General features: G+C 36.8%; 3 protein-coding genes and 1 long non-coding RNA gene across 13 annotated transcripts in view; 2 read left to right on the forward strand and 2 right to left on the reverse strand.

Annotated features, from left to right (window-relative positions):
- LOC105233704 (uncharacterized) overlaps window positions 1-24,620 on the forward strand; it is a 746,688-nt gene that overhangs the window by 337,066 nt on the left and 385,002 nt on the right. The gene's annotated exons all lie outside the window — the stretch shown is intronic.
- LOC125776325 (uncharacterized) overlaps window positions 1-24,620 on the reverse strand; it is a 194,821-nt gene that overhangs the window by 68,152 nt on the left and 102,049 nt on the right. The gene's annotated exons all lie outside the window — the stretch shown is intronic.
- The window catches only part of LOC125776321 (uncharacterized), a 97,573-nt gene that overhangs the window by 55,532 nt on the left and 17,421 nt on the right, over window positions 1-24,620 (reverse strand). The window lies entirely within an intron of this gene.
- LOC105224400 (uncharacterized) lies at window positions 14,994-24,021 on the forward strand. The gene is made up of 2 exons (XR_007421695.1): window positions 14,994-23,423; window positions 23,487-24,021. It is a non-coding gene; the product is annotated as an uncharacterized LOC105224400 (long non-coding RNA).

Genomic DNA, 24,620 nt, shown 5'->3' on the forward strand with positions numbered 1-24,620 from the left:
TTATAAGCTCTTCGCCGCCGTGTTTGAATAGCTCGGCCGGCATTCCATCGGCCCTCGCCGCTTTGTTGTTTTTCTGGCGGGCAATTGCTTTTCGAACTTCTTCATGGTCAAGCAATGGAACGTCTGCTCCATCGTCATCGATTGGGGTATCGGGTTCGCCTTCTCCTGATGCTATGTGTTCACTACCATTCAGCAGGCTGGAGAAGTGTTCCCTCGCAATTTTTCGTACAATTTTCGAGCATTATCCCTGTCGGCCAGCTTGTCAATCACTTCATACTCATGTCTTTCGGCCTCTTTCTTTTTCTGTCTGCAAATGCGTATCGCTTCCCTCTTCAACTTTCGGTATCTATCCCATCCCGCACGTGTTGTGGTCGATCGTAACGTTGCGAGGTAGGCAGTCAGTTTTCTCACCGCTGCGACACGGCAGTCCTCGTCGTACCAGCTGTTCTTTTGCATTTTCCGAAAACCAATCGTTTCGGTTGCAGCTGTACGTAAGGAGCTTGAAATGCCGTCTCTGAGAGCAGGAGTGTCAGCCGAGTAGAAAATCGTTCGGCTGTCTGTTGTAATTGCAGCTTCTCGACGTCAAACCTTCCTTGTCTTTGTTAACGTGCGCTTTTTCTGCACAGAGGCGGGTGCGAATCTCGGCTGCAACAAGATAGTGGTCGGAGTCGATGGTAGGACCTCGGAGCGTACGCACGTCTAGGTCACTGGAGACGTGTCTTCCGTCTATCACAACATGATCGATCTGGTTGGTGGCTTTTCGATCCGGAGACAGCCAAGTAGCTTGATGTATCTTCTTGTGCTGGAATCTAGTACTACAGATAACCATATTTCGGGCCCCGGCGAAGTCGATCAGCCCCAACCCATTTGTGCCTCGTGGAGGCTGAACTTACCGACCGCAGTGCCAAAGATACCTTCTTTGCCCACCCTGGCGTTGAAGTCGCCAAGCACGATTTTGACATCGTGGCGAGGGCAACTCTCATAAGTGCACTCCAAGCACTCATAAAAGGCATCTTTGGTCACATCGTCCTTCTCTTCCGTCGGGGTGGGGGCGCAAATCAGCGATATGTTGAAAAACCTCGCTTTGATGAGGATTGCGGCTAGACGTTCATTCACCGGAGTGAATGATAGTACTCAGCGACGGAGTTTCTCTCCCACCACGAATCCAACACCAAACTTGCGCTCCTTTATATGGCCACTGTAGTAAATGTCACAAGGACATACTCGTCTCTGTCCTTGTCCCGTCCATCGCATTTCTTGGACGGCGATGATGTCAGCCTTTATTTTCACGAGGACATCAACCAGCTGAGCAGCGGCACCTTCCCATTTAAGGCACCGGATATTCCAGGTGCATGACCTCAATTCGTAGTCCTTATTTTGTTAGGCATGATCAACATCAAAAGGGGGGTCACTCGTCCGAGGCTCGTTGTTCCATTTCATTGGTATGATTTTTTACGTGGAGGGTCCCAAACACAGCGCACAACCCTGCGGAGGGGATTTTTCGCCTTCTCACTTTAGCTCGCCTTCAAACGGATGTTCTTAAGCTACCCCGAGGATACTTGGTCAAAGACTAGAAGTCGTGAGCTGCTTGAGTCGTATGTAAAGGAATCGTTTCTGGTCACTCCCAAGTGAATGGCGATTAGAGAACTTACCTCACTTGCGTGAACTTCTACAATGACTCCATCCTCCCTGTAAGTTACACAGTAAATAAAAATTTAATCTTTCGTTCGGCTTTAATTACGAAAGTCAAGCGTTTTTAGTTTGCGTGGTTCGAAAAAAATGCCGACTATGCCAGTTAAGTTGTAATTGTCTTTATTGAAACACTGCCGAAATCAAACTATAACTTTTGTCGTTACAATGTAAATAAACTAATGAAGTCCAATGGCGGGTGGAGTGGGAGATAAAGTAATGTTTAAAGAAAACTGATAAGTAAGATAATGAGAAATAAAGATAATAATATATACAAGTAATTTTAATTAATTTAATTTAATTTTTAAGTTTTATAATATTTAGTTCTTCGTTTGTTTGTTTTGTCGACCACATAATTACCATCACGCTCTTATTTATTTAATTGCTTGTATTTTTCTGTTTATTACTACATTATTCAACTGATTTGAATCATAGTGGCTTTTTGGTTAAGGTTCTCGTTTTTCATTTTTAGTTTATCTTGTTCGTATTTTCTAGATAAACTGTATTGTTATTATGGTTTTTAATTATACAATTAATGGGCCTGATTTTCGTTGTTGAATGTTTTGTGTTCTTATAAGAATTTAATATTATAATAAGTTTGTTATTTAGATATACTATTATATTGCTTTTATGTGCTTCTATTATACCCTAATGCCGTGTAGACAGTCGATGTCAGAGTTTTTGTAGCATTTTTCCAAAAAAATGTATACGTTGTTTCAAAGCTACCAAGATGCGGAGTTGTGCCGAATATCACAAGCGAACGAACGCCGACTGTCACTGCTTCCCTTGCCGCTGTAACAGCTTCGGCAAAAAGCCAGCATAAATACATATATATGTATGAGCTGGATACATATCGACGCAGATTTTTCGAGCCGTAGAAAAATATTATAGTTTTGTAAAATACCTTAAATCGACCAGAGTTATGTTGCCACTTTTTTCTGTGCTTTGTGGGCTTGCGGAATTGACACTTTTCCTTCTACAAGAACATCAGAAATTGTTTCACTTATGATTTTTAGCTTTTGCCATCGTCGCAAAATCGTGTTAAAAGTATTACTGTGATCGGATTTAGTTCAAATATGCTCCGTTTTGTTCGATAATCTATGTATTTCCATCTTGACGGAAACTTCAGTATACCCCCCCTCTTTATTTGCGACGAACTCGGACAGCCACTTTCCACAAGCATCTTTTGAATTCAACTTTATACCAACAAGGACGTTCGCCATGGTACAGGAGCAGGTCGTAATCACTTGGCACTAAGTGTGTGGTCTGGCGTTGTCTTGGTGGAACACTACACCCTTCCCGTTGGCCACTTCTGGACGTTTCTAGTCTATCGCCAGCTTCAAGCGGTCCAGTTGTTCACAGTAGATGGTAAAATGAAGCGTCTGGCCATATGGAAGCAGCTTTTAGTGGATGATTCCCTTCCAATCCCACCAAACACACAGCAAAACCTTCCTGGCCGTCAACCCCGGCTTGGACACTGTTTGGGACGATTCACCGACCTTCGACCACTACCGTTTTCGCTTTAGTTGTCGTATGTGATCTATCTTTCGTCGTCAGTCACCATCCGCTTCAAAAATGGGTCAAGTTCGTTCAATTTCAGCAGCATATCGCAGGCGTTGATTTGGTCCAGAAGTTTTTTTTGCGTCAACCTTTTTTGTGGATCTACCTTCCGCAAATGGTTTAAAATGGTTTGGTGACTAACTTCCATCTTCTGGGCGATGTCACGAGATGCCACAAGTCGGTCTAACACGATGTTTTCCATGATTTGTTCGGTATTCGTCGTCACAGGTATTTCGCCGGGTGGCTTATCCATGGTGTCGTTTTCACCCGCTCTGAATCGTCGAAACCATTCTGTAGCGCTTTATACATAGCCGCGAAATTCAAAAGACAAAAAGGCGGAAAGGAGATATTTGACAACCTAATATTTACATGTATACGCATATTTATATGTAGGTTTGTTTATACATTATTTTTTCGGATATCTCATACACACATATGCGCTCACATTATATTACTTTTTGATAAACGATATCTTGATTTGAATTGCACTTACATACATACATATGTACAGGGTGGCTAATGAAAGCCGCTACCAAAAAAAAATTACATAACTTTTTTTCTATTTAATGAATCTGGTTAATTTTTTTTATTTTGCAGATTGAGTTTTACATTTAACAAAAATGGATAACTGGGACACTGAAACAAGAATTTGGATTGTCCGCCGCTATCACGCACTGGAGTCCGTAGTTTCGGTTAAAAGAGAGTATAGGCGCACGTTTGGCGGCAATCCTCCGAGCAGATGGGCCATAATGAGACTTGTAAACAATTTTGCCGAGCTTGGGACAGTCAACAGAAGACCTTACCATCGAAATACCGAAATCCATTACAGTCAATTATGCACAAAGATTTGGACTTATTCCCATATAAAATTCAAATGGCCAACAAACTGAACGCTGCAGACTTGCCGATTCGGTTGGAATTTTGCCAGAAGATGCTTCAAATGGTGGAAGAGGATGGAAACATGTTGAACTGTCTTTTCATGTCTGACGAGGCCCATTTCGATTTAAACGGCAACATAAACAAACAAAATTGTCGAATATGGAGTGCTTCTAACCCACAGATACTCCATGAGATGGAATTGTATCCACTTCGTGTCACAGTGTGGTGTGCAGTTTCATCACGCTGCATTGTCGGACCCTACTTCTTCGAAGAAAACGGTCACACCGTTACGGTTACTGGAGACCGTTATTTGAGCATGTTGAGAGAGTTTTTCTATCCAGAATTACGCCGAATGAGGATTTCTTTCAACTCTGTGTGGTTTCAGCAAGATGGTGCAGCTTCTCACATAGCCCAACCTGTTATGACAGAATTGCGACGAAAATTTCCCAATAAGCTGATATCCAGAAACTCCACATTCCGTTGGCCACCCAGGTCGCCGGACCTTACTGCACCTGTTTTTTTCTTGTGAGGTTATAGCAAACAGGAAGTCTACAAAGCAAAACCAACAAATTTGAATGAACTAAGGCAATCCATTCGAGAAACAATTGCGGCTATTCCTGTTTCAACTCTCCAAGCAGTAATGAACAACTTTTTGCATTTAAATTCCATTATTTTTAAAACTAATTAAGCTATGTATATTTAATAAAATAGAATGAGCATGAATAAAAGGTATGTTCGTATGTGCGGTTAGATGCATATGAAAATTTAAATAATGAAATATGATTTACAGACAGTTTGTCAAGGGAGTGTTTTGACATCTATTAATCTAACGAAATTCAGAAATATTGCCAAGAAAATATATACTTTTTAATGGTTCTCTTTCTATATTTGGTTTTTTTTAACAAACAGATATAAATCGTAAGTCAAGGATAGTAAGTACAGTTACTCATTTTGAAAAGAACAAAAAAATAAGGAGCAAAAACAAAATAAACTTCCAACACTGCTGTCAAGAAAGTCTTTTTACATTTGCAGTTAATAGTTTTAAATTTCATATGTTAAAAAAAGGAAATATGGATTAGTACTTTGTATGATTGCCCTGGGTATCTAAGTATAACACCTTGTCTGCTTCTCATGGAACTAATCAATTTTTGAACATCATAGCTCTGGGGTATCTTATACCATTCCTCTAAAACTACATTTTTGAGTTCTGTTCGACCTTTTGGGTGCCTTTTTGCAACTTTTTTTTTTTAAATACGCCCATAAGTTTTCTATTGGATTCATATCTGGACTTTGGGCCAGTGTATCCAATACTTTACTGCAATTAAAAAGGAGCCACATTCTCACCAAGTGAGCTTTATGATTTTGGTCGTTGCCTGGTAGAATTTAAACTGAGGTCTGTTGTTAACAATGAACCCAAATTTATTTGCACTATTTATCAAATGGGTTGCAGAATACTCAAATATGGGCGTGCATCCATCTTATTCTCTATAAATACCAAATCACCCATTCCCTTGCTGGATATGCACTCCCACAGCATTACTGAAAGTTTGCCAAGTTTCACTGTTGGTATAATATTTCGTTTTTTCAATGCTTTTAACGGCTGCCTCCACACTCTATTGGGCCTATCATTGTAATACAACATAACCTTACTCTCATCGCAGAATATCACATCATTTCAGTAGCTGTCTGGTTGACGCAGGTACGTTCTAGCGAAAGATAAGCGCTTTTCAATGTGCAGTGCAGAGAGCAACGGGTTCTTTCGAGCAAGTCTAATTGTGTTTTCTCAAAACTTGGCGGATTGTTTCGGGGGAAACTTCGGTCCCACATTTATCTTTAAGTTCACTGGCAAGATTTCTCGTCGAAATTTGAGGATTTGCGGCTACTTTTCTCAAAGAAATACGTTCGACACGCTCAGATATTTTCCGAGGTCTTCCACTTACAGCTTTTCGCTCAAGCCTATTTTCATTTTTAGCACGATTTATTATATTATAGATATGTAGTTTGTCGCTTTAGAGAAAACATTCTTGATAACATTTTTTCACGCTTTTTCCTCTTTCATAGTTATAGTAATTCAACTGAGTCAATTCGAACGATATCCTTCTTCCAGGCATTTCTAATATTTAAAATATTAAAAATTTTACCAACAAATTACTCCAACTAGCACTTTAAGATTGACTGATGACTAACACGTGTGTTACTACTCAGTGAGATAACGGTATATCAAATAATATCAGCAAACGATGCCGAAAATAAATAAGTATGTAAAAACACTTTCTTGACAGCTGAGCTTAGCAGTTGTTTTGTTTTTGTATTTTGTGGTTTTGATTGCTTTGGTAGAAGCAAAAAGTTTACCGCTATAAAGCAATGGTAGCTAGGTAAATGAATGAAATAATTTTGAAAGGCTCTCTAAATTCATCAGAAACGCTTTAGTTAAACAAATACAAATAATGTGAATATTTTAATATGTCAAAACATACTCTTGTAGAAGCCCCCAAGGTGATCTAGCCACCGATGCCCAGAGTATACTGTATATGGAGGGAACACACCTCCAGCCTGCTGAATGGCAGTGAACGCACAACACCAGGAGAAGGCGAACCCGATACCCCAATCGATGACGATGGAGCAGACGTTCCATTGCCCGACCATGAAGAAGTTCGAATAGCAATTGCCCGCCTGAAAAACAACAAAGCGGCATTGGCCGAGGGATTGCCGGCCGAGCTATTCAAACACGGCGGAGAAGAGCTGATAAGGAGCATGCATCAGCTTCTTTGTAAAATATGGTCAGATGAAAGCATGCCCAACGATTGGAATTTAAGTGTGCTATGCCCAATCCATAAAAAAGGAGACCCCACAATCTGCGCCAACTACGGTGGGATAAGCCTTCTCAACATCGCCTCAAGGAAAAGAACCGTGAAAGGAGAATCGACACTCACCACCTATTCGCCGATTTCAAAGCTGCTTTCAACAGCACGACAAGGAGCTGCCTTTATGCCGCGATGTCTGAATTTGGTATCCCCACAAAACGTGCGTGTCGTGCGACTTTTTCAATCTGCTACTGCAGAAAATTATTCGAGCTGCAGAACTGAATCGAGCAGGTAAAATCTTTTATAAGAGTGTACAGCTGCTGGCGTATGCCGATGATATTGATATCATCGGTCTCAACACCCGCGCCGTTAGTTCTGCTTTCTCCAGACTGAACAAGGAAGCAACGCAAATGGGTCTGGCAGTGAACGAGGGCAAGACGAAATATCTCCTGTCATCAAACAAACAGTCGTCGCACTCGCGACTTGGCTCTCACGTCACTGTTGACAGTCATAACTTTGAAGTTGTAGATAATTTCGTCTATTTAGGAACCAGCATTAACACTACCAACAATGTCTGCCTGGAAATCCAACGCAGGATTACTCTTGCCAACAGGTGCTACTTCGGACTGAGTAGGCAATTGAAAAGTAAAGTCCTCTCTCGACGAACAAAAGCCAAACTCTATAAGTCGCTCATAATTCCCGTCTTGCTATATGGTGCAGAGGCTTGGACGATGACAACAACCGATGAGTCGACGTTGCGAGTTTTCGAGAGAAAAGTTCTGCGAAAGATTTATGGTTCTATACGCGTTGGCCACGGCGAATATCGCATTCGATGGAACGATGAGCTGTACGAGATATACGACGACATTGACATAGTTCAGCGAATTAAAAGACAGCGGCTACGCTGGCTAGGTCATGTTGTCCGGATGGATGAAAACACTCCAGTTCTGAAAGTATTCGACGCAGTACCCGACGCAGGAAGCAGAGGAAGAGGAAGACCTCCACTCCGTTGGAAGGACCAAGTGGAGAAGGCTTCGCTTGGAATATCCAATTGGCGCCACGTAGCGAAGAGAAGAAACGACTGGCGCGCTGTTATCGACTCGGCTATAATCGCGTAAGCGGTGTCTACGCCAGTAAATAAGAAGAAGAAAACAGGTTCTTGACGAACTATATATTGTTGTAATATATTAAGTTTTTTAGGGTATTATGTTATCTCATATACAATACATATAATATATAGAACATATGTATGTATGCAAACATATTCCTACTCGTATATGAAATTATATTTCATTATCAAATATAGAAAATATTAAAAAAATAACTCTTATTTGCACATTAACCTGCAATATTGTTTTGAAAATAGGATAATTTATTTAGGTTGTTATCAGTTTTGCATGTATTCATAAAAATACGCACATTGATAATCATATCAATTAATATGATTGAATGTAAAGGTATAAAAATATAAGCAATAACAATGCAAGTATGTATATTTCTGCGCATAATTTTCATTGATTGCTCAGCTCTGCTCCCGCGCCACTATCAAAATTTCTCCTTCCGAGCTTGCTCTTGTGAAACATGATCATTTCGACCAAGTGAGCCAAAAATTTTTTAAGTTCTCCGCGTCGTGAACCTTTTCTATATCTTAATATATTGTTATGTATCCAGATATTCCCCACACTCTACACATCATATTCCGTACGCTTCCCAACACTTAATCTCTATTTCTCCTTGTCTCCCATTTCCTATTGCAATAATTATCATGTCGCCCACTCCACCCGTTATTCGCTTTAAGCACGCTTTTGGGCATTCTAGAGTAATCTGAAGAAGTCAGTTGTACGTTTGAAATTGTTGAATAAAGAACTCGCTAAATAAATACAACCAAAAGAACTCATTTTTATACTTATAACGGAAAGAACTCGTTTGATACTTAACTGGCGCAGTCGGAAGCGAACCACGCGTAGTGTTTTTCTGAAAAAGAAATTCAAGGAAACCGATCCACGCGTAGTGTTTTTCTGAAAAAGAAATTCAAGTGAAGCGAACCACGCGTAGTGTTTTTCTGAAAAAGAAATTCAAGTGAAGCGAACCACGAGTAGTGTTTTTCTGAAAAAGAAAATCAAGGGAACCGATCCACGCATAGTGTTTTTCTGAAAAAGAAATTCAAGTGAAACGAACCACGAGTAGTGTTTTTCTGAAAAAGAAATTCAAGGGAACCGATCCACGCGTAGTGTTTTTCTGAAAAAGAAATTCAAGTGAAGCGAACCACGCGTAGTGTTTTTCTGAAAAAGAAATTCGAGTGAAGCGAACCACGAGTAGTGTTTTTCTGAAAAAGAAATTCAAGGGAACCGATCCACGCATAGTGTTTTTCTGAAAAAGAAATTCAAGTGAAGCGAACCACGAGTAGTGTTTTTCTGAAAAAGAAATTCAAGGGAACCGATCCACGCGTAGTGTTTTTCTGAAAAAGAAATTCAAGTGAAGCGAACCACGCGTAGTGTTTTTCTGAAAAAGAAATTCAAGTGAAGCGAACCACGAGTAGTGTTTTTCTGAAAAAGAAATTCAAGGGAACCGATCCACGCATAGTGTTTTTCTGAAAAAGAAATTCAAGTGAAGCGAACCACGCGTAGCGTTTTTCTGAAAAACGCGGACGTAACACAACTGATCAAAAAACGTAACGACAGCAGCAAAGCAGAGTGTTTCAAGTAGCAAAGATTAGTACAGACAAAAATAAGTGAAGATTTTTCTCAAAGTTAAATTAAAAAGTAATAAATTTATGAAAATTCAAAAAAGTCAGTGTTCGTCAAAGTGAAAAATACCTATAGTGAAAAGTAAAAAGGTCAAAGGAATCAGCAGAGTGAAACTATTTATTGAACAAAGCAGTTAGCCCAGTGAAGAAAAAAAAGTGGAAAAACGTACAACAAGTTTAAAGCGAAAAGAATAAGAAAAATTACATGCAAAACCAATAATAACGGAAAATTTTGAAGTAAAAAAAAAAAAAAAACTTAACAGTTAGACCAGTGAAGAAAAGAAAAGTACAAAAACGTACAATTGTGAGTACAGTCTAAAGCGAAAAGAACAAGAAAAATTACATGCAAAACCAATAATAACGGAAATTTAAAGTAAGAAAAAAAACTTAACAGTTAGACCAGTGAAGAAAAGAAAAGTACAAAAACGTACAATTGTGAGTACAGTCTAAAGCGAAAAGAACAAGAAAAATTACATGCAAGACCAATAATAACGGAAATTTAAAGTAAAAAAAAAAAAAAAAAAAACTTAACAGTTAGACCAGTGAAGAAAAGAAAAGAACAGAAACGTAAATTGTGAGTACAGTCTAAAGCGAAAAGAACAAGAAAAAATTACATGCAAGACCAATAATAACTGAAATCTAAAGTAAGAAAAAAAACTTAACAGTTAGACCAGTGAAGAAAAGAAAAGTACAAAAACGTACAATTGTGAGTACAGTCTAAAGCGAAAAGAACAAGAAAAATTACATGCAAGACCAATAATAACGGAAATTTAAAGTAAAAAAAAAAAAAAAAAAAAAACTTAACAGTTAGACCAGTGAAGAAAAGAAAAGAACAGAAACGTAAATTGTGAGTACAGTCTAAAGCGAAAAGAACAAGAAAAAATTACATGCAAGACCAATAATAACTGAAATCTAAAGTAAGAAAAAAAACCTAACCAGTTACACCAGTGAAAAAGTAGAAAAACGTTCAATTGTGGGTACAAGTAAATAAAAAAAAAAAAAAAAATCACATACACGAGCAACAACAGCAGCAACAGTGACAGCAATAAAAACAGCAACAGCTCCAGTGGCTACAGGCAGCAGACACTTGTAAACGTCGAATTGGAAGCTTTGCAGAACCAATTGCAGCATCAACAACAAGAACATAATTTCCTTAATTTTAATTATTAATCTATTCTACAGAATGAAATGTATGTATGTATAATAGAAGTTAATATTACGAACCGTATCGATAGCTTAAGAATTCATTTTTATAATACTGATAAATACAAGTTGTAACGCAGAAGCGAATTAGAAGTATTGTTGGTTAAGTTCAAAATTATTGTAAATTTTCGATTTATAAATTAAATTGCGTAAAACATGGATCAGTTGGACATAAGTAGCAGATTTAAGCTTATTTCAAGTAATCTAAATGCGATTCCGCATTATGATGGTAATAGAGACGCACTACTTAATTTTATCGAAAGAATCGACTTAATGGTGCCTATTTTGGAGCCTCTCCCATCCGAATATAAAATATTGTTAATGGGCAACATTAAAGACAAAATTACGGGTAGTGCAAGAAGGTCCCTACTAATGAATGGAAACTTAGATACTTGGCCATCAATTAAACAGGTTTTGATCGATTATCATGGCGAGAAAAATTCAGTTGAAGAATTAATCGACAAGATTAGAGCATGTCGATGTGACTCTTCAATTGAGAACTTCTATAATAAATTAGCAACACTTTTATGTCGGTTGAACAATGCGCTTTATTTCAGTGAAAACAGATTCCCTGAAGTAAACAGCGAAAGCAATGCCAGAATTGCCCTAAATTCTTTTAAATACGGGTTACCGGAACCTGTCAAAAGCATAATCGTAAGTCGAGACCCAACAAGTCTAAAGAACGCTTTCGAGATTATAAAATCAAACGGCTATTTAAATTATAAAGTCTCGAATTCCAATAATTTCAATAGTAGACCACAACAAAATTACGATAGAAATAGAGGAAATTTCGAACAGACATTAAATTACAGAAGTACGGGAAGATACAACAATAATAACGAAAGATTTCAAAATCAACATAGACAACAACACAGTTATAACACTCGACAACCAAATTTTTCTACACAATCGAGACGAACGCACAACATTAGCCACCAGTCACACAGAACACAAAATCACAACCAACAAACAAACCATAGTACACAATACAATCATTTGACTGGACGTAACCAACATCTTCATAACAACCAATATCACAATCCTTCTCATAAAGAATCTGCACTTGAGCCAATGGATATAGGCATGAATGAAAGCAATCAGAATTTTCAATTTGGCGCTCAAGGAAATTACCCTATATAGTCATAAATACGAAGGTGAAAAAACTAAAATTTATTATTGATACTGGCGCCGAATTTAGCATAATAAACCCAAAGCTTTGCAATCCGAAATGGAGAACAATGTCGCCCACCTTCAATATTAAACTCCTAAACGGAAATGTCTCAACAAACATACGGTATAGCGTACCACTTTTTAAAGAATTTCGGAAAGAAAATCAGTTTGTCGATTTTATTGAACTACCATTTCACGATTATTTCGACGGTATATTGGGAAACAATATATTGCTTAGCCTAAACTGCATAGTCAATTATAAAACTCGGGAGCTTGTTACAGAAAATGCGACACTACCGATTTATTTTTGTGAAGATGAGGAGTACGAAGTAGAAAAATATTTAAAAAATGAAAATTTGCAAGTATTTAGTTGTCAAAACAAAGTACGCGACAGTGCACTTAATAGCACATTTGCAAAACATTTAAATTCAAGGGACGAATCGACATTAAAAAAGTTACTGAACAATTACCGAGACATATTTTACGAGGAAGGAAGCAATCTACCGTTTACTAGTGTTATACAACATAGGATTAGAACTAAGACAGATTCGCCAATTTATACCAAACTTTATAGGTACCCGGTTGTGCATCGTGCCGAAGTAGACAGACAAATAAACGAGATGTTAGAGCAGAAAATAATTGTTCCGAGCAACAGTCCTTATAATTCGCCTCTATGGGTCGTACCAAAAAAAATCGACAACGGTGGCGAACAAAAGTGGCGAATTGTAATAGACTACAGGAAGCTAAACGAACAGACGATGGACGACAAGTTTCCAATTCCGAATATGCAAGACATATTCGACAAATTGGGAAAGTGTAGCTATTTTAGCACAATCGACCTTGCTAAAGGCTTCCACCAGATCGAAGTACATCCAGACGATAGATCCAAGACGGCATTTTCGACAGCGAGTGGCCACTACGAGTTTAATCGTATGCCCTTTGGGCTAAAAACAGCTCCCGCGACTTTCCAAAGACTAATAAATCACGTTTTACGAGATTATATCAATAAAATTTGCGTCGTTTACCTGGACGATATTCTAATTTTTTCTACTAGCTTTACAGAACATATTGACTCTATAACGAAAATTTTTAGGAAACTAAGAGAATCAAATTTGAGAATTCAAGGCGAAAAGTGTCACTTCGCAGCATTTACAACGAAATTTTTAGGCCATGTTGTTTCAGTTGACGGCATCAGACCGGATACATCAAAAATTATAGCAATCGCAGCGATGCCACCACCATCCAACGCGAAAGAGATTAAACAATTTTTGGGTATCACAGGGTATTATCGGAAATTTATACGTGATTATGCAAAGGTTGCCTATCCAATGGTTCGATATTTAAAAAAGGATTGCGTTGTTGACACTAAAGACAGTGAATTTTTAAACTCTTTCGAAACATTGAAGAAGTTAGTTACAAGTGAACCAGTTTTACAACCACCGGATTTTAATAAAAAATTTACATTAACAACCGATGCATCTCAGTTTGCCATCGGGTCTGTGCTTAGCCAAAGCGGCCATCCAATTTCCTTTGCATCACGTACTTTATCAGACCATGAGATACGCTATTCGACTATAGAAAAAGAAATGCTTGCTGTTGTGTGGTCTGTAAAACATTTTCGAACATATCTATACGGTCGCAAGTTTACAATTCAAACCGATCACAAACCTTTGACGTGGTTAAACAATCTCAAAGAGCCTAACATGAAGTTACAAAGATGGAAAATTCTTCTTAACGAGTACGATTTTGACATAACCTATATAAAAGGTAAGGACAACACGGTAGCGGATAGCTTAAGTAGATACGTAAAGAATGAGGATCGCAAAACAGCAATATTATTTAATAATGAAACTATTCAAAACAATAATAGTGAAGAACAATTAGAGACATGGTCCACGGACGGAACGGTTCACAGTGCGCAGGAAGATAATTTAAAATACATTTTTTTTAAAGAGAAATCCATTAATTATTTCAAAAATCAAATCTATCTTAGATATGGCGAAAACGAAAAGTTTTTTATAAAAATTGTACACAAAAAGTGCCAATCACACATTGTTGTAACAGAAAAGTCAAATTTAAAAGAAATAATGCGAAAAGTATTGTTAGAGAATGGGTTAATGTGCATTTTTTGTGAGAACGACGAACTTTTTCTTAAATTTCAAGACATTTATACTCAGAATTTTCAAATTCAAAATCTAACATTGTATAGATCAAAGACAAAACTAATGGAAATTACGGACAAAAATGAAACACTAACTATAATAGAAAACGAACACCTTCGTAACAATCACAGAGGCATATAAGAAATATTTCTTGAATTGAAGAATAAAGTTTTTTACCCTAAATTATTTAAAATAATAACCAAAGTCATTAATAATTGTTCAATTTGTAAAATAGCAAAACACGACAGAAATCCAGTTAAACATCCTTATCAAATAACAGAAACTCCAAAGTATTTCAACGACATAGTCCACATAGATATTTGGTTTCCATACAGAAATGTAATGTATCTCACAACAATAGATAAATTTTCAAAATACGCAACGTTCCATAAACTTAAGGACAGGAATTGGATTGCGATCTTGGCAGCTTTGAAGCAACGTATACAATTTTTAGGCAAAATGCGGAAACTAGTTTTTGACAACGAACGCTGTATATTGCACAGTGCAGTAAGATTGTTTTTGGAAGAGGAAAACATTGCGACACATGTAACCACCCCATGGCACAAAACAGGTAACTCTGACATCGAACGTTTACACGGTACTCTAAACGAACATTTGAGAATAATAGAAGCAGATAAAAGCAATAAGACAGTAGAATTAAGTGACAAATTTTTCAAAATATTTAACTCGTACAATAACACAATACATTCAACAACAAAAATGAGGCCAATTGATTTTATAATTAAAAATTTTGACAAAGAATCGATTCAGAACTTATCTAGAAAATACGAAGAGGAAAAAATTGAAAGGAGCAATCGGCTTAACAAAAAGAGGCACCATGAGTCAATTCAGTTGGATAACGTAGTAGTTAACAGACAAATTGCAAAGAATACACCTAAATACAAAAAATTGGATAAATATGAGCGTCATGGTAATTATGTGATAGACACATCAAATAAACGAAGAACGAAATATTATAAAACACAATTGAAACGCAAATATAAATTCCAAAATGAATGAAGACAAAATTTAAATTTGAAAAAAAAATGTTTAAAACTAAATGTATGAGTTATAAATCGATTAAAGAAATTTATGTAGTATGAAAAAAAAAAACGTTTAAAACTAAATGTATGAGTTATAAATCAATTAAAGAAATTTATGTAATATGAGGAAAAAAAATGTTTAAAACTAAATGTATGGGTTATAAATCTATTAAAGAAATTTATGTAATATGAATAATTTGCAGAGACGCAAATTTCCTAAGGGTGGAGGTGTTATGTATCCAGATATTCCCCACACTCTACACATCATATTCCGTACGCTTCCCAACACTTAATCTCTATTTCTCCTTGTCTCCCATTTCCTATTGCAATAATTATCATGTCGCCCACTCCACCCGTTATTCGCTTTAAGCACGCTTTGGGCATTCTAGAGTAATCTGAAGAAGTCAGTTGTACGTTTGCAATTGTTGAATAAAGAACTCGCTAAATAAATACAACCAAAAGAACTCATTTTTATACTTATAACGGAAAGAACTCGTTTGATACTTAACTATATAAAAATCACGTGTCACGTTGTTTGATTTCGATGAACTCCTAAACTACTGAACCGATTTTAATGAAATTTTTAACACTGTGTGCAGTTTGGTCCAACTTGAAAGATAGGATAGTTTATAACTCTCCTTATAGTCGCATTATTTATTTATTGCAAATTATTTGTTTATTATTAGCAAAGAGCTATCCACCAGTTGGTGGCGCTAACAGTGCGGTATGTTACAGTAGATGGCGCTACAAACATTAAATGAAAATGCGTTGTTTGAAGTTTATATTATTTGTGGTAAAGTTATACGAGTCTATGACTTCTAAAAAAAAATAAAAATTGGGCGGGGCGAAGTTCGCCGGGTCAGGTACTATAATATATTAATTTATTTTTATACGTTTACATAAAATGATATTAATTGATATGAATATCATTTTGCGAAATTTTATTAACTCATGCAAAATCGATAACATTATTATTAAATTATGCAATTCTCAAGCAATATTTGTAGTTAATGGGCACCATTAAATCGATTCTTTCAATAAAATTAAGAAGAGCGTCTCTATTATCATGATGATAAGGAAGAGAATTTAAATTACAGTCGGGCCTCAATTATCCATGATGGTTGGGACCACAAGCATCACGAAAAATCAATTTTCACGGTTAATCGAATAACAATTTTCATTATAGTTTTTCTTTTAATATATTTATTATTTAATAAGTGAATATTGGTGAACATATGTACACATTTACATTAAAAAATAAATAATTCAATAAGTTTATGTTCACTTTATTAGTAATAAATGATATCGGTATTCTGCGTGTCACGATTGTCTCATGTCTCTAATTGTCACAATCGTAATTTAGTGGTTCTGTTAGTCAGGATGTCTCATTTTGTTATTCTGACAGATACAGTATAGTAGTATACTGTATATTATAATAGTATACTGTATAGTCATCTGTTGATGTTCTAGACATGGCAAATCAACAACATCCCAGATATTCACCACGCGCCAAATCTTGGAAAAGACCTGTGAAAGGAGATTACACACACACCACCTTTTCGTCGATTTCAAAGCTGCTTTTGACAGCACGAAAAGGAGCTGCCTTTATGCCGCGATGTCTGAATTTGGTATCCCCGAAAAACTAATACGGCTGTGTAAACTGACGTTGAGCAACACAATAAGCTCTGTCAGAATCGAGAAGGTCCTCTCCGAGCCATGCCATACCAAACGAGGTTTCAGACAAGGCGACTCCCTATCGTGCGACTTCTTCAATATGCTGCTGGAGAAAATTATTCGAGCAAACAGCCATCGCACCACTCGCGACTTGGCTCTCACGTCACTGTTGACAGTCATAATTTTGAAGTTGTAGATAATTTCGTCTATTTAGGAACCAGTATTAATACCACCAACAATGTTAGCCGGGAAATCCAACGCAGGGTTACTCTTGCCAACAGGTGCTGCTTCGGACTGAGTAGGCAATTGAAAAGTAAAGTCCTCTCTCGACGAATAAAAACCAAACTCTATAAGTCGCTCATAATTCCCGTCTTGCTATATGGTGCAGAGGCTTAGACGATGACAACAACCGATGAGTCGACGTTAAGATTTTTCGAGAGAAATTAATTGATTTTATCACTTATAAGAATTAACATATGCGGACACAGCTTGATAAGTACATCTATGCATAAGTGCATATGACAATCTCACGCAAATAATGCAATCACAACATACATATGTACTTATGAACGTACACACGTAAATATGTCAACCGCAAAAACTACAACCATTACAAATAATATGACAGCCGAATTGCCGACATCAAAATGGTATGGTAAATTACACGACAACAACATTTTTATTCATGAACGCAAGCGCACATTCAAAGAGCAAAAATGACTCATTCATTAAACAAAACGGCATACACCTCTCCCCAAGCATTCTTTTGCCTACAAGCGGTTTCTCGCGATGAGGGCAAAAGCTAAAAATCATAAATTGAACATATTTCTGATATTTGTATCGGAAGGGAAAAGTGACAACCATGCCACATTTTTAAATATATTAGAATAAAATTGACAACGTAATATATATATACAAGAAATTTTGTAAAGAAAATTCAATATTCCTCTGAATTATATTTACAGTCAATCCCGGTTAAGTAGTACTCTGCTTACGTTCCCTCTCTACTGTCTGTATCTTGCTGCATCTCACGTTTTGATTTTTTGAAATACATAGAAGTTATTACCACTCGCTTGAGTATCCACACTCGCTTATGCACGAAGAATTAATGGATTTAAAATATTTTAAAATTCTAAAATAATTTTACGCGGATCGCAAAAAAATGCGTCGATATGTATGCGAGTTAACGCCATGAATAGTTAACAGCCCTTATGCCTAAAATAAACAATAATCACATAAATTCATTATTAAACGAATGTGTCAAATATATTATTGACACATCGCCAATTAGGAAGCGGCCTTAGACTGTAAGTTATGGCACGCTTTAAGTATAATTACTATCGGCTGCTCTCATTCTGCTTTTCGTTGTATTGGCAATTTTCACAGAATACTTTTTGTACTCCTTTACTCTGCCGACGCACTTTTGCTATTCCACGATATTTTCAGTCGATGTTGCGACTGCGCTTTTTCTCGTTAGACGCTGATTCGACGTCACTTCAAAGTTCTAATGTTTCACGAATTACTGTTTGCACTTTTTTGCTTTGCCGACGCACTTTTGAGAATGCAAGATATGTCGCGACTGCGCTTTTCTGGAACATTTGTTAGACGCTGATTCGACGTCACTTCAAATAAAATTTTGAATTTGCTGTACTAATGTCTTCTTGTATATACTTATGTTCACGCGAACTTACACGCACTCACATGCAAGCATATATGTTCTTATGATGAATGCCGAAAAAAAAAAAATTTTCTTTCACTGTTCTCGGTCGAGCCCCCGTGGGATTTGCCACCACAACACGCTTCCAATCTAAATAAACGACAGTCTACACAGTATTAGAATTACACTTTATTGTGGAACTTTTAATCAAATTACAGTTTGTTAATTATAGTTTTTTAATTACAGTTTATATGAAATTGCAACTAGCAATGATATTGAAAATATTATATTAAATTAAAGTACATTGCGGATTAATTTCACAAAACACCGAAAATATTACTCTAAAAGTATCGAAGAAACACGTTCCGCCGATGACATCAGTTTAAAAAGCTACTCCCTTCCTTCCTTTTCCTTCGTTATCGGCAAAATATGCGCACAGTGAAAAACGTGGTAAAAACGCAGAAATCAGCCATCTTTGCTTTGTTTTCATGTGAACAATGTTGCCATTGCCCAATACACTTATATAGTTTTGAGCACATCTTTGTTTTCAATTACAACTTTTTACAATATAAAATATCATAACTGAAAACAAACTATTAAAAATAGTTTATATATTTATAAATAATAGCATTCGACTCTGATTTTGAGTTATTTTAAGAAAATTTCAAACATATTGAACAGATTGAATTATAAAAGTTGATAATTACTGCAGTATATCGATATTGGCAACCCTGCGTTGTGAGAGAGCAATCAGCTGCGACGTTTGCTGCGGCAAAATGCAAATGTCGTGGATTCTCACGTCATCCCATGTCAAAGAGAGAAGGGAGTAGCGTTTTTCACTGTGCAGTTACATTGCGCGCCCATAATATAGGTCGTGCCAGCTGACTCGGGCCACGGTTCTGAGTTTTTGACTGGTTAGCCTTTAACGACTGATTCTTGCTTTTGTACTCTTTGTCTTTTTCATATACCCGTCTGCGTCGGCGGAGTTGCCACCTATCTACTATATTCCCACATGTATGTAATTTGAAGTAGTGAATAGTAATCAATGAAACACTCAATTCCGAATTTTCTAATTATAAGTTATTTTGCATTTTATACAACCAATATTTTTTGGACAACTTTTCCATAAATTTTAAGAAAATAACACAATGCAACCATTTCCCGGGTAAAAATCGCCATCTTGGATTCCAATAGAAACTGAACCCCGGACTCCCCTTGACATTTCTACATGGGCACCTCTCAGCTGTGCTTCTGTTTACGTAGCATCAGCAAATTCTTTCTCTACTCCTTCTTTACGATGATTCAAGTTATGCCGAATTTGAACTAAATAATGTTTAGGGCTAAGTTCGGGTGCAACCGAACATTTTATACTCTTGCCACTGGCAAGATTAAAGCCAGGAAAATATTTTAAATATTCTTATATATTTATAGAGTAAAGTCAGCTGGATATTCGAAAATCCTGATATTACTTGTATAGAGGCTAGTGCAAGTTTTTGCTCAAATTTATCTATTTTTGGCATAAAGATATACTGTTATGAGTAAAACACGCTCTTCTATTTTCGTAGAGATAACTTACACATTGGCTTATAACAGTATATATGCGGTACAAAGTTACACGGAAATTCGAAAATCATTATGTTAAGTATATTGGAACTTAGGAAAGTATAGGTCCGATTCAACCCATTTTTGACATACAAACATACCATTATAAGAGATTCATAAAGCCTTTATTTCAGTTATATATATCACACACTGACCGACACTTTCGATCAAAAGTGAATTATAGTTACCGAGGTCTAAATATTCGGTACCTGGGGGCTTGAACAGTTTTTATTGGATTCAAATAATTTTTGGTCATAAGGTGGAACACTCTTATTATTAGGGCAATATTTTACTCCGTTACTTTGATTGTTTCTTGATTTGTGTACTGGAAACTAAACGAACCAGGTGGAATTTAAAATTGTGCTGTATGGGAAGTAGGCGAGGTTGTTGTCTGATTTCGTTTATTTTCACACTGTGACATAAGAATGTAAGAATGGTTGGATCCCGAGATATGGGATTTCGCCAAAAATGGAGCGGTGCCACGCTCATCGTCCAATTTTAACACCACCTCCTATTAACCTCTTCCATACCATCTCGGCGGTAAGATTAAATATTACTGTCGTAATTAGTTATTGATTTTTCGCGCTTTTAGTAGTTTTTAACAGTACCCTTTTATGGGCGAGAGCGGGGTTACCCTCCGATTTCATTTATTTTCACACTGTCGATAGAAGTTCTTATAAGATTTACACCTAGAAAATTTAGTTGCTGTAGCTTAAGTGGTTTAGGAGTAAAGTACATACATACATACATATATTAAAATTGTTAGAGGGCGGCGCTTCGCCATTTTTCCAAAAATGTTGCTACTGCGATCCTCTGTACAGCTTTGTATCTTAATTTAGTGCTTAGTTATGTTATCTTATGTATAGGGTGGGCCATATAAAATCTTAAATTTAAAAAGTTAATAAAAAAAACGGCTTGATATTTTTCAAAGGTCTAACATTTAATTAAAAGGTTGTTTTATGAAATTTATTTGTGGAAAACAATTTCGGACGAATCCACACAATTTTGGAGTACTTTCTCGATGGTTTCAGGCCTTATGGCAGCTACAGCAGGTTGAATCTCGTACTTTAGATCTTGAATTGTTTCTGGATGGTTGGCATAACATTTATCTTTAACAGCTCCCTACCGAAAACAGTCCAACGGAGTTAAATCGCAGCTTCTGGAAGGCCAATTCACATCACCTCTTTTGCTGATTATGCGATTTTCGAAGATAGGGCGTAAAAGATTGAGTGTAGCGTTTGCTGTATGGCACGTAGCGCCGTCCTGCTGGAACCAAATGTTTTCCAGGTCTTCCTCTTCAATTTGTCTTAAGAAAAATTCGGTTAAAATTGCGCGATATCGCTCACCATTGATGCCAACGATCTGTGGAAAAGGTTTTCAATATTTCCCAGTTTTCTTCTAGTGAATAGCGACCCATTTCGTAAATTTTACACTTTTTACTGAATATCTGTCACTTTCTGAATGGTATTTGACGTTTCTAATGTCGAAATATAAATAATTCAAATTTAAAACGTTAGATGCCCCAACCATTATCTGCTTTCGGGTAATGGCGATTTGGGGGCGTAGCAGTAGTCCGATTACGCCCATATACGAACTAAATCAAGATATCTCAACAGACTGACCATTTATATACAATATGTACATATGTATATACTGTAACTTGAGTAAAAATTGAGATATCTTGACGAAACTTGGTATGCAGGTTTCTTGGAACAAAAAAAGTTCGAGTTTGCTAAATCAATAACTAAAATTTGCCGGCGAGATGATATGAGAAAGCTTACTGGGAGCCGGCGAGAAAATTGACGATGGGCGTGGCGCCGACCACTTTTTGGTGAAATCCCATATCTTGGGACCCGACTGACCGATTTTGACAAAATTTGGTACTTGGCATTTTTTTCATATTCTTATATCGCGTTGCGGAAATGAGCGAAATCGCACGATAGCCACGCCTATTTCCCATATAGCATGGAGTACTCCACCTTATTACCAAAAATTGTTCAAAACCAACAAACACTGTTCACGCCCCTAAGGATAGTACTTCTCTAACAATGGTATGTCTGTAAGTCAAAAATGGGTTAAATCGAACTTCCGGGTGAATTTGTATCGCATATATCGGCCAATATGTGGGTTAAGTATATCAATGAAAATGAGCTAGCGTATTTTACTCATAACAGTGTATCTTTGTGCCAAATATAAATAAATTTGAGCGGAAACTTGACTTACCGCCTATTTAACTAATACAATATTAAGATTTTCGAACATCCGACTGACTTGAGAAAAATAGATAAAATTTTGTTGAAATTACCCCAACTTCCATATACTACATATAATGGTTTCGTTTTTCTAACAAACGGTATGTGCCTGTCAGCATATGAGTTATATACATATAGTATGTACATATGTCAGAGAGCTGCAACAAGGGGCGAGTTCCAAATTGCATGTTGCTTTGTGTTGTTGCGGTATATATACACAATTTATGCAACGTCAGTAATGCAACCCTGCTGCTTTGTTTCAGATTGCTTTGTGTCGTTTTGACATTTATGATAAACTTAATTGCAAAGCAACCGACAACATAATGGTGCGAAATGTGAATATTCAACTCCTTATGGGAAATTTATTGGAGTTAACTGAAATCAGTCAAAACAATTTAGCAATCGAAAGAAATTATTTAAAAAAGAAAAAGAAAATTGAACGTTGCTTTATTCAAAGAAAAGAACAATTGTTAGAAAAGTGCCTAAATGCAAAAGCTTCTTTGAGACCATAAAAAAGATGCCTTCTGATGTGTTTTATTCTCATTTCCGTATGGAAACTGCAACATTTGAGGTAAAGTAAATTATTCAAAATATGATAAATATTTTTCATACTTAATCATTTTTTTTAAGAATTGTGCGATGTATTGAAGACCGCATGGAGTACTCGTGAGCGACGTGGTCCAACTGGCATATCTTTAAAAAGAGCCCTATATTTAACAATATGGAAACTTGCTAATCAATGTAGTTTCTGCGATGTCGGTGACAGATTCAACTTCGGCCGTGGAACCACCTATAGAGTTTTCATTAAAACAACAAGGCTCTTTCACAAAGGAAAACAATGGAGCTATTCGAGGCAAGCAGAGCGCATCCCTTTCCTTTTGTTTTGGGTTGTGTCTACGGGACCCACATTCGTATTCCACAACCTTCAACAGGCGGTATAAGTTATTATAACAGAAAGGGCACAAGCTCAATTGTTCTGCAGGTGTCATAAATCAAATATCCACATTAAAAGCAAAACTAATATAATGATTAATTCATTATATAGGCTGTTCCTGATAGAGAACTGCGATTCACCGACGCTTTTATGGGATACCCCGGCCGATGCCACGATGCTTTAGTATGGCAGAACAGTCCACTTAAAAGGGCAATTGTCAACAATCATATTCCCTTTCCACCGGAATGTCACCTTTTGGGTGATGGGGCTTACCCTTTGGAAACATATTTGATGGTTCCATATAAGGACAATGGATTTTTAACACCTGCACAAATTATATTCAACAATGTTTTAGCTTCCACAAGAGTGTGTGTGGAACAAGCTTTCGGTATTTTGAAAACCAAGTTCCGTATTTTAAACTATGTTGATGTACAAAACCCCAAAGTGGCTAAACAAATAATAATGTCATGTTTGGTACTCCATAACTTTATAATTAACAATGAAAAGCCTTCTGAAATAGTGTACGATGAAAGCGAACATTTTCATATGTCCCTTAATGCACAACAATATTTGGTTGCAGCAAGTGATAAAAGAAATTGGTTAACTACATTATTTTCTGCTTGAAGAACGCAATAAAAACATTTTTATTGTAGAAAACTTGTCTTTTATTTGGTATTAAAAAATAACACATTGTATGAAATAACATAATTATTATTACGTTTTACACATACTACTTTTAATGACCAATTTATCAGCGTGTTAATTACAAATGTTGGACAAAACCTCACGCAGCGTCTTCATCTCTTCAACCTTTTCCCGTTCCACTTTTAGCTTTTCTTTTTCACAGTCCAAAAATTCCTTCAAAAGCTTTTTATCTTCTTGGCTTTCAGCGCGCAAGAAGTCCAAAACATCGCATCGAGCCCGTTTCCGTGGGGGTTCTTTATCTGTGTCACTATTAGCGTCATCTGCGATGTGGTCTTTATACCAGATAATATGTCACTTAAAGATGAATCCAAAAGTTACTCTGGTACAACGATGTCGGTCCTGGTTCCATAAATTTCGTCCATTTGATCAAAAAACACCCACGTTGTAGCAGCCTCTCCAGACGTTTTATACCGCCTCTTAATTCTTTTATACGTTACCATGAAGTTCATAAACTTTCTGGTTATGTCATCCCGTGAAAAAGGAAACTCTGCATCTACTCCCTTAATTTCACGGAGCTCCTTTTCCCAAAGGACGGACTTC

Source organism: Bactrocera dorsalis, chromosome 2 (genome assembly GCF_023373825.1).
Source record: "Bactrocera dorsalis isolate Fly_Bdor chromosome 2, ASM2337382v1, whole genome shotgun sequence".
Classification (NCBI taxonomy): domain Eukaryota; kingdom Metazoa; phylum Arthropoda; class Insecta; order Diptera; family Tephritidae; genus Bactrocera; species Bactrocera dorsalis.